Raw genomic sequence first — 11,202 nt, 5'->3', positions numbered from 1 at the left:
TCAAAAATCAAACCAAAACAGAAGAGTAAAGAAGTCATCATGACTTTTGATTCTCAGCTTAGTGACGGAGGTGACAGAACACAGAGAAAGACGGAAAACCCGGCTCCCCAAGATCGTACCCTTGGAGGTAGACTCTGAGGCGTGAATGGTGGCTGAGTTCAGCGAGCGTGTGTGTTGGCTGTGGAATACAGACACAGCTTACCCCCTTTCTGCTGTTGGTCTAGTGTAGGTCATTCCTCCTGGTCCCTGGTGCCTCATCCTCCGCCGGCTTGAGGGTGAGTCCTCAACTGTGTGCTATAAACTCTGCAGTTCCTGGCTTGCCCATGGCTCACGTAAGTGGAATACAGCCTGGATCCCAACTGTACTTCAGTTTCAAGTTTGTTCAGAGCAAAATGAACTTCCTTGTAACTTTTTTCAGCGTAACCCTCAAACACAATGACTAACCTTGGCAGAAGATGAGGCCTTCTCCGTGTCTGTACAAAGCTGGTTTTCAGGCCCGCCCCGGGTGCCGCGCCCGCCTCGCTGGCCGCGAAGGCGGCTACGCCCGCAGTGCTCAGTAGGTGGCGCTCGTGCTCTCTCTGTGCCGCAGCCCTGGCGGAGGGCGTTTGGGCCTCAGAGATGAGGATAGATCGTCAACTCAAAGCGGCTTCCTTGGGTCGGCAGCAGCATAAACCCATTATCGGCGCAGTGGCAGCTGCTGCTGACTGTCCTTGCTCGCAGGCAGGTTCAGAGTAAAGGCCTTTGGAATCTGTGAGGTTGGGCACTGCAAGAAGCAAAACCGCTGACTGAAATAAGCAGGTTAGGAATCTGTTATCTGGTTCCCTGCAGATGGGTCCGGGAGCAGCTTGGAGGCTGAGACCAGAGTCCAGGCAGGCCCTTCTCTCCTGTAACTGTGGTCTGGAAAATCTCATCAATGTGGCCAGCTCTCTAAAGCCCCATTTTGGAGCCAATTTAGTGAAAATCAAGAATATTTTGATCCAGTGACAGAATTATAATTTTTATACTTAGGAGCTGGCTCCTCCTGGTCAGTCTTGATTTCCAACCTTCGATCTTATTACTGATGTAAGAGCAGTAGCCCCAATGCCTCCTTCTATTTGGGGCATAGAATATATAGTCACCATAATTACCACTCTCTGACAGCTGAGTCTCAAGCAAAGTTACGGACTGAATGTTTGTGTTCTTCCAAGTTCCCATGTTGAAATTGTAATCCCCAATGTGATGGGATCCCCTGGAAGAGGGCGTGGCAACCCATTCCAGTTTTCTTGCCTGGAGAATTCCATGGACAGAGGAGCCTGGCAGGCTCATGGGGTGATAGAGTCGGACACCAGTGAGCGACTAACTCACAATGTGATGATGTTAAGATGTGGGGCTGTTGAGAGGTGATTCAGTCATAAGGGTGGAACCCTCATGAGTGGGATGAATGCCCTTGGAAAAGAGGTTCCAGAGAGCCTTCTCACCCCTCCAGCAGGTGAAGACACAGAAGATGGCCCGCTCTGAATCGGGAAGCAGCCTCTCACCAGACACTGAATCTGCCTGCACCTTGATCTTGGACTTTCCAGCCTCCAGAAATGTGAAAAGTAAATTTGTATTGTTTTTAAGCCACTCAGTCTGTGATATTTTGGTATAGCAGTATGAAGACTAAGACAATCAACAACATGCCCCCTATTTCTAATTCAAACTTCAGTTCTTATAAACAAAGTGATGGGAAACCGTGAATCACTGGGATTTGGTTTTTGCTAGTCTCTGGTAGTTCAGCTGGTAAAGAATCTGCCTGCAATGCAGGAGACCCTGGTTCAATTGCTGTGTTGGGAAGATCTGCTGGAGAAGGGATAGGCTACCCACTCCAGTATTTTTGGGCTTCCCTGGTGGCTGGTAAAGAATCTGCCTGTCATGCGGGAGACCTGGCTTTGATCCCTGGGTTGGGAAGATCCCCTGGAAAAGGGGCAACCCACTCCAGTATTCTGGTCTGAAGAATTCCATGGGCTGTACAGTCCATGGAGTTGCAAAGAGTCAGACATGATTGAGTGATTTTCACTTTAGTCTCTTTTAATAAACAATGCAAAGAAGTATAAGAAAACAATAGAATGGGAAGGACTAAAGATCTCCTTAAGAAAATTGGAGACATCAAGGGAACATTTCAGGTAAGGTTGGGCACGAAAAACATGAGAAATGGTAAGGACCTAACAGAGGCAAAAGAGATTAAGAAGAGGTGGCAAGAATACACAGAACTATACAAGAAAGATCTTAAAGACCTGGATGATTATGATAGTGTGGTTATTCACCTAGAGCCAGACATCCTGGAGTGTGAAATGAAGTGGGCCTTAGGAAGCATTACTATGAACAAAGCTAGTGGAGGTGATGGATTTCCAGTTGAGCTATTTCAAATCCTAAAAGTGATGCTGTAAAAGTGCTGCACTCAATATGTCAGCAAATTTGGGAAACTCAGCAGTGGCCATAGGACTGGAAAATGTCAGTTTTCGTTCCAGTCACAAAGAAGTGCAGTGCCAAAGAATGTTCAACTACTGGACAATTGTGCTTATATCACAGGCTTGTAAGGTAATGCTCAAGATAGGCATTGGCCCTAGGTGAACCAGAAACTTCCAGATGTCCAAACTGGGTTTAGAAAAAGCAGAGGAACCAGAGATCAAATGGCCAACTTTCATTGGATCATAGGGAAAGCAAGGGAATTCCAGAAAAACATCTACTTCTGCTTCATTGACCACGCAAAAGCCTTTGACTGTGTGGATCACAACAAATTGTGGAAAACTCTTAAAGAAATGGGATTACTTAGATCACTTTACCTGTCTCCTGAGAAAGCTGTATGCAGGTCAAGAAACAACAGTTAGAACCTTACATGGAACAAATGACTGGTTCAAAATTAGGAAAGGAGTACAAGGTTGTATATTTTCACCCTGTTTATTTAACTTCTATGCAGAGTACATCATGTGAAATGCTGGGCTGGATGAATCCCAAGCTGGAATCAAGATTGCTAGGAGAAATATCAACAATTTACATATGCAGATGATACTACCCTAGTGGCACAAATCAAAGGGAAATGAAAGAGCCTTTTTAGTTCCTCTTTAGAAAGAGGAGAGTGAAAAAGATGACTGAAAATGACATTCAAAAAACTAAGATCATGGCATCAGGTCTCAGCACTTCTTGGAAATAGAAGGGGAAAAAGTAGAAGCAGTGACAGATTTTCTTTTCTTGGGCTCCAAAATCACTGTAAACAGCGACTGCAGCCATGTAATTAAAATATACTTTCTTCTTGGATGGAAAGCTATGATAAACCTAGATGGTGTATTAAAAACAAAGACATCACTTTGTGGACAAAGAGTTATATAGTCAAAGCTATGGTTTTTCCAGTCATTACAGATGGGAGAGTTGTACCGTAAAGAAGGGTGAGTGCTAAGAATTGATGCTTGAATTGTGGTGCTGGAGGATTCCTGAGAGTCTCTTGGACAGCAAGGAGATCAAACCAGTCAGTCCAGAGGAAATCAATCCTAAATATTCGTGGGAAAGATATACTGAAGCTGAAGCTCCAATACTTTGGCCACCTGGTGCAAAGAACTGATTCATTGGAAAAAACCTTGATGCTGGGAAAGATTGAAGGCAAAAGGAGAAGAGGGTGGCAGAGGATGAGATGGTTAGATAGCATCGCTGACTCAGTGGACATGAGTTTGAGCAAACTCCGGGAGATAGTGAAGGACAGGAAAGCCTGGCATGCTGCAGTCCATGGGGTTGCTGAGTCAGACATGACTTAGTGACTGAACAACAACAATCTCTTCGTTTATGGGATGAATATCTGCCATATTAGCAAACCTTGCCCACCTTGCAAAGAGAGTTATTAGCTGTGTCTTTTAAAAATCTGAATGGATACAGAGTAACTTCTCAGAGAGATGAGTCCACTTGTGGGCATTTCCTTTGTGTCTGACAAATGCCTGGCAAATATGGGCCACCACTCCTCTCAAGGGTAGGCACTATTATTTATCATGGCACACTTTCCTACTGTACCGGCTGTGGCCTCAGAGTCTTTGGCACATGGGAAAAAAACTTCTTTGTCTGGTTTCAACTATGGTTGATCTTTAATATTTTCATTGTATTAGATAATAAAGATCAAAATATTAGCTGAAATGACAAAGCAGATCCCCTAGACTTGGTTCCTTAAAGAAACAAACTCTAAGGAGAGCCGTAGGGAATCATTTAATTTTAGAGCACAAAAGAAATGGGATGAATTTCCAGAATCTCAAGATGATGAAGTTGATGCTCAGAAGACAAGCTAGGTGGGAATTCTGCTTTTGGTAAGGGAGGAAGCACTCATTGCAGTTGTTCTTTGCTCCAAGAACAACTAGAAGAGATGAAGAAAATACATAAAATGCCTCTGTGAAGGCCCTGGAGTGCTACTCAGGCAGCAGAAACTTGAAGGGACAAGGTCCTTAAGAAAAGGAAAAAAACAGAAATGAAGTGACATTTGGACTTGTTTTCTCCCTCAAGGAACTTGCAAAAATCTGGACTGTGGCTGAGAGGCTGAGAAGCTCAGCAAAGCTTCCTATAGTTTTACGGGGCATCAAGAACAGAATTGGTGTTTAGAGAGTTGATGATCTAGGCTTCCCAGGTGGCGCTAGTTGTAAAGAACCTGCTTGTCAATGCAGGAGACCTGAGATGCGGGTTCAGTCCTTGGATCAGGAAGCTTCCCCTGGAGAAGGAAATGGCAACCTGCTCCAGTACTCTTGTCTGGAGAACCCCATGGACAGAGGAGCCTGGTGGGCTACAGCCCAGGCTCTTTAAGTCACAAAGAGTCAGGCACAACTGAAGTGACTGAGCATGCAATGATCTAGGGTCCTGGCAAAAACTCAGGCTGTGGGATGGGACTCTCTAATTACTATATCATAGGAAGTAGAAGATTGTTTAAAAAGTCAGAAGCCCAACTTCAAGTCACTTCAATTGATGATTGGGTAAGGCAGGCTGCTCCAATTTAAGTATCTGTTAAATTGCTAATATTTGACATTACCAATATTTAAATTTTTGTCAGTCTAATGAGCAAAAGTGAGAGTATTTTTTTTGTTTGTTTTATACTTTTTGTTGGCCTGATGTATTTCAGTCATTCCCATTTCTTCTGTGAACTCCATCCTGTTCCACACCAGCAGTGTAAAACTCTTCTGAGTTTACCTTGCTTTGTAGGATTTCTGTTTGTTTTCTGCATGTTAATGCTTGGTTGTACTTATTGTGACTAACTCCTCCCAATCTGTGCTTGTCTTTTAATTTTATTTATGGTTAGTTGTTTTGTTCCCCTTAACTTTTGAAGATCATCAGTTAACTTGTATGACAGGCAGTTCATTTGTTATAAGGAAATCTCACTCTCCTTTCTTTGGGTGTTGCTTTGAATGACTCCCAGATGGAATTGGAGGACTTCTGGATCAGTTTTCTAATAATGGACAAGGGAGCAGCCAGATGGTCCAGCTATGACAGCATAGCTCATCAATACTAGGTATTTTGGGGAGATGAACTATATTAGAGCCAAAAAGCTCTCTGTGCGAAGGATGAGTCATGGGCATGACTGGTGGACTGGTAGCATCTGCAATCAACTCTGGTTCCCTTCTGACTCACTAATTAAGGCATAAACAGATTGGGGACCATCTCTTTGGGTTTTACTTCAGAGGAACATTCTTGATATTCAGGGGGTTGGTTTCAGCTGGAAACTGGTTTAGCACAGATAGAGATTATAACGCTGCCTCCAAGGATCCTGTCTTTAGAGACAGAGACCATGTGAGCAACTTACTTTACATACAGAAAGACCAGGCCTTTGTGCTGCCGCTGCTTATGTTCCTTGCTCACAAGGTCTCATAAGGTCTGTGTAAATGTTCCCAGATGTACCCATAACCTTGCCTGAGAATGGGCTCATGGGTCAGTGGTGCCTGTCGCCTTGGGCTGGTGGTGTGTGCAAGTATTTCATGAATAGCAGCCACTACCACTTATAGCCTTACACACCTGCCTGTTTGTTCAGAGGCAGATTGTCAGCCAAAAAAGAATGACACTGCAAGCAAAAAAATAAAGGATTAGCTGTGTAAATGGAAGTCTGCAACAAGACATGATCCCATAAAAACAAGCTAGCCACATGCCTAAAAGCACATGTATAGCATTTCAGCTTTTCAGTTCCCAGACATCACGCACATGCCATAAACTCAGACACAACTACACACACCTACGTAGGCTCATGTCAACTTACCATGCAGCGGTATAGTTACATTCAGCTATAAGCATTCACATAGAGATACATTATAGCACACACCTGCCCAAAACTGCACACATACACTGGTACATATAACACACAAATCTTATAAAGGCCCTCATGTACAAGTACACACTCAGACACGTATACATTCACACATATGTACATATACATATACATTCACACACAAATAACCACACACACCTTTCATATGATCTTCCTGCTCTACCAGGAACACACACTTTCCCACCTGGAGATCTGGGTAGCATTTGTAATGAAGATGCTCCGAGAGGTTTCCTTCCTGCTGTTTGGCTGATGAAATTTGTGGGACAAGCAGTGGGAGGGGTGCTCAAGTCTGAGTCAGATGACCAGGCGCTCTGATTGGGAGCAGAGTTAAGGTGTGGGCGGTCCTGAAATCCTTGGCTCAGCCTTGTAGCTACTGCCATTCCAGCGGCCACTAGGGAACCTCACAGATAGAAGGACTTCAGTATTTGTTGAGAAAAATCAAGGAATTTGTGATCGACCCCTTAACACTTTGTCAAACGTTTAAAATTAAAAACAATTTATTAGTTTCCTGTCTCTTTCCCCTTGCCTAACTTCAAGTAGACATGCCCAAGGTGATGTGTAGATCTCTTAGACTGAAACCTCCCCGGAGAGCAGAAAACACACATAACTTCTGAAGTCTTTTGAGAATTTAATCAGAGATGTCAAAACCCTCAGAGATCATCTAGTCCAAGGTAATCATTTTATAGTTGAGTGAATTGAGGCCCAGCGATGTTAGGTGGTTTCTCCAAAGTCACACAGCAAGTGGGGAGCAAAACAGGAACAAGAGACTCAACAGCCTGATTCCTGGATTAGTGCTATCTACACTTTCCACTCTGATTGGACTTGAGTGATTTTACTCCAGGGAATGGCTCTTTGATTAGAATGTAAGAAAACAAAGACTTACTTGTAATATAGACTATATTACAATAGTCTATGAGGAATTACACTGGTTTGGGTAGAGCAATGCTATATTCTAATAAATCTTGCCTATGCTATGACACTGGTAGTATTCCAACTAATACATGTTTAACCATGTGACTTTAGATATGATGAAAGGCATCTCTGTCATACTATTTTTATAAATTTGGACTCTGATTTTTCTTAGCATATGGGATCCTTGACTGTTCCATGGCTGTTTGCATCTGCCTGGTAGATGTTAGAGCAATCTCAGGCTTACAGTGGGTTTTAGCCTTGCCCGGCTTAATAGATATACTATAGCTAGTGCTGGCAACCATCATTTCATTAGAGCAACAAAACCACTAACGGTCTCATTAACTTTGAAGAAATTAGATTTGCTTTAGAACACTGACCTTTATTTAGCAGTGATTGATGGTAGAATGGGAAAGACTAGAGATCTCTTCAAGAAAATTAGAGATACCAAGGGAACATTTCATGCAAAGATGGGCTCGATGAAGGACAGAAATGGCATGGACCTAACAGAAGCAGAAGATATTAAGAAGAGGTGGCAAGAATACACAGAAGAACTGTACAAAAAAGATCTTCACGACCCAGATAACCATGATGGTGTGATCACTCACCTAGAGCCAGACATCCTGGAATGTGAAGTCAAGTGGGCCTTAGAAAGCATCACTATGAACAAAGCTAGTGGAGGTGATGGAATTCCAGTTGAGCTATTTCAAATCCTGAAAGATGATACTGTGAAAGTGCTGCACTCAATATGTCAGCAAATTTGGAAAACTGAGCAGTGGCCACAGGACTGGAAAAGGTCAGTTTTCATTCCAATCCCAAAGAAAGGTAATGCCAAAGAATGCTTGAACTACTGCACAATTGCACTCATCCCACACGCTAGTAAAGTAGTGCTCAAAATTCTCCAAGCCAGGCTTCAGCATTATGTAAACCGTGAACTTCCAGATGTTCAAGCTGGTTTTAGAAAAGGCAGAGGAACCAGAGATCAAATTGCCAACATCTGCTGGAAGGAAGAGAGTTCCAGAAAAACATTTATTTCTGCTTTATTGACTATGCCAAAGCCTTTGACTATGTGGATCACAATAAACTGTGGAAAATTCTGAAAGAGATGGGAAATTCTTAAAGAGATGGAAAATTCTTAAAGACCACCTGGTCTACCTCTTGAGAAACCTGTATGCAGGTCAGGAAGCAACAGTTAGAACTGGACATGGAACAACAGACTGGTTCCAAATAGGAAAAGGAGTACGTCAAGGCTGTATATTGTCACCCTGCTTTTTAACTTATATGCAGAGTACATCATGAGAAACGCTGGGTTGGAAGAAGCACAAGCTGGAATCAAGATTGCCGGGAGAAATATCAATAACCTCAGATATGCAGATGACACCACCCTTATGGCAGAAAGTGAAGAGGAACTAAAAAGCCTCTTGATGAAAGTGAAGGAGGAAGAGTGAAAAAATTGGCTTAAAACTCAACATTCAGAAAACTAAGATCATGGCATCTGGTTCCATCACTTCATGGGAAATAGATGGGGAAACAGTGGACACAATGTCAGACTTAATTTTTTTGGGCTCCAAAATCACTGCAGGTGGTGATTGCAGCCATGAAATTAAAAGACGCTTACTCCTTGGAAGGAAAGTTATGACCAACCTAGACAGCATATTAAAAAGCAGAGACATTACTTTGCCAACAAAGGTCCATCTAGTCAAGGCTATGGTTTTTCCAGTGGTCATGTATGGATGTGAGAGTTGGATGGTGAAGAAAGCTGAGTGCCGAAGAGTTGATGCTTTTGAACTGTGGTGTTGGAGAAGACTCTTGAGAGTCCCTTGGACTGCAAGGAGATCTAACCAGTCCATTCTAAAGGAGATCAGTCCTGGGTGTTCATTGGAAGGACTGATGCTGAAGCTGAAACTCTAATACTTTGGCCACCTCATGCAAAGAGCTGACTCACTGGAAAAGACCCTGATGCTGGGAGGGATTGGGGGCAGGAGGAGAAGGGGACGACAGAGGATGAGATGGCTGGATGGCATCACTTGATGGACATGGGTTTGAGTAAACTCCGGGAGTTGGTGATGGACAGGGAGGACTGGCGTGCTGCAGTTCATGGGGTCGCAAAGAGTCAGACACAATGGAGCGACTGAGCTGAACTGAACTGAACTGATGGTATTATCATATGTTTCCTGTCACTTTATCAACTGGAGTTTGACTTTTTCTTGTTTTGCTGTTTAAGGCATTTGTATTTCTTTAGAGTAGGTTTCTGATTTTTATATAATTTTTGAGCTGTGTTAGGTTTAGACATCTCACTCTAGCCTATGTCCAGTAGATTTACTTGGAAATGGTACAATGTTTACATGAATTGCATTGCATAACTTTTCCAAACAACGTATAAGTGTGCTGTGTATTTGTCTTTGCATAGTCATGCTTATTCTATAAGTAATATAATAAACTTACATGTAAGCATATAAAATTTGAATACGCAGTGTGAACACACAAATCTGGTGGCTCTTAACACCTATTACCCTCACTTGAACTCATTCATTCAAAAAGTATTGTTATATATTGCAAAGAAATAAATGAGATGGCTGTTGGTGTTAATGAAAAGTCTGAGGCTCTAATATCCAGCAGGAAGGACTTGCATTTGGATTTTACCAAGCTTGATTGTCCTGCTGAAATGATTTATCTCATTTCTCATCTCCTGATAGAGTGAAACAGCTTCTATGAATAGTTTTTATGCCATGGATCAATGAATTTGTAGGCTTATTTTGCTAGTTAAATGTTTCTATCAAATATCCTTATTCATGCAGGAAATGATTCCTTTTTATACTTCGTCCAGGAAAAATGATGCTAAGTATCCTTTGAAAATACATGTGCAAAGACTCACTCATAGGAACAGAATTAAATCTATGTCAATTTTATACATGTGTGCTGTGTGTGTGTGTATTCACACACATTTGCATCAGTAACTAGCATTTGTGGAACTTCCATCAAGGGGATACCACCAAGGAGACTCAACTTTAGGTATTGAGGATACAACTGAACAGTGCTAAGGAAAACCTTTAACGCTATCATTTGTGAATGTTTCTATTCTCATGGCGTGCTCTCATGGATAATCTAATGATAACTTTTAATTTTCAGGTTCAGAAATGGCAATTATTTAAGCCTTGTGCAAATTTAACCCATATACTCTACTTGCTTACTTACTTCCTAAATCCTACTTGCCAGCTTATGATGGGAACAAATTTTAGAGATCAGAGGTTTTTTATTTCATATCTTCTTTTAGAGAATTCTTAACATTTTAATTACTTTTATGTTTTCCTAAAGACTGGATGTAACTGCTGGTTAGAGAAGGGGCTAAGGAAATTTTCCTGAAATGATCTCTCTCTTAGTGGTATATCTTAGCCTTATTGAAAAGCAGCCTCAGTTTTGCAATGAACACATACTACTTTTATTCTTTCAGAAAAAGGAGGTATGTGAAAAGTGTGTATCTATACCATACAAAAAGGGCAAGGTTTAATTTTACTCTACATTCTAGTTAAGCAATCCTCTTCTCCGAGTGTGCTAGGAAATGCCGTGTTCAAGAAGCCCCTCCTGGATCAAGATGGGTTGGGGAGAGGGAATAAGCAAAAGGCAAACAATGGGCCTCTTCTGGTCTTACTAGAGAAAATGCTGAAGGCAGTTAGAGGAACTGGGTAGAGAAAGGAAAATAAGCTGACACCTTTGTACACTCCCTCCCTCAGGGTATTTCAGAGAGGGCACCTTACAGAGAAACCTGTGGAAGCCTAGTCTCGGGGAGATTGGCACTGAAGTGTGGTAGGTCTGAGGCAGTGCTGGCCATCCACTGGGCTCTTTGCTCTCATTAGATGTGGGTCGTCATCTTCTCTCGGTCTCCCTTCCTCCCTCCCTCTTTCTCTCTCTCTCACATACACAAACCAAGATTTCCAAAGTGTTCACTCCGTGTACATCCTATTCATAGACTAAAAATTCAACCAAGAGTATATAACCAC

This window comes from Odocoileus virginianus, chromosome 34, assembly GCF_023699985.2.
Source record: "Odocoileus virginianus isolate 20LAN1187 ecotype Illinois chromosome 34, Ovbor_1.2, whole genome shotgun sequence".
In the NCBI taxonomy this organism is placed as follows: domain Eukaryota; kingdom Metazoa; phylum Chordata; class Mammalia; order Artiodactyla; family Cervidae; genus Odocoileus; species Odocoileus virginianus.
Note: the sequence above shows the minus strand (reverse complement) of the source record.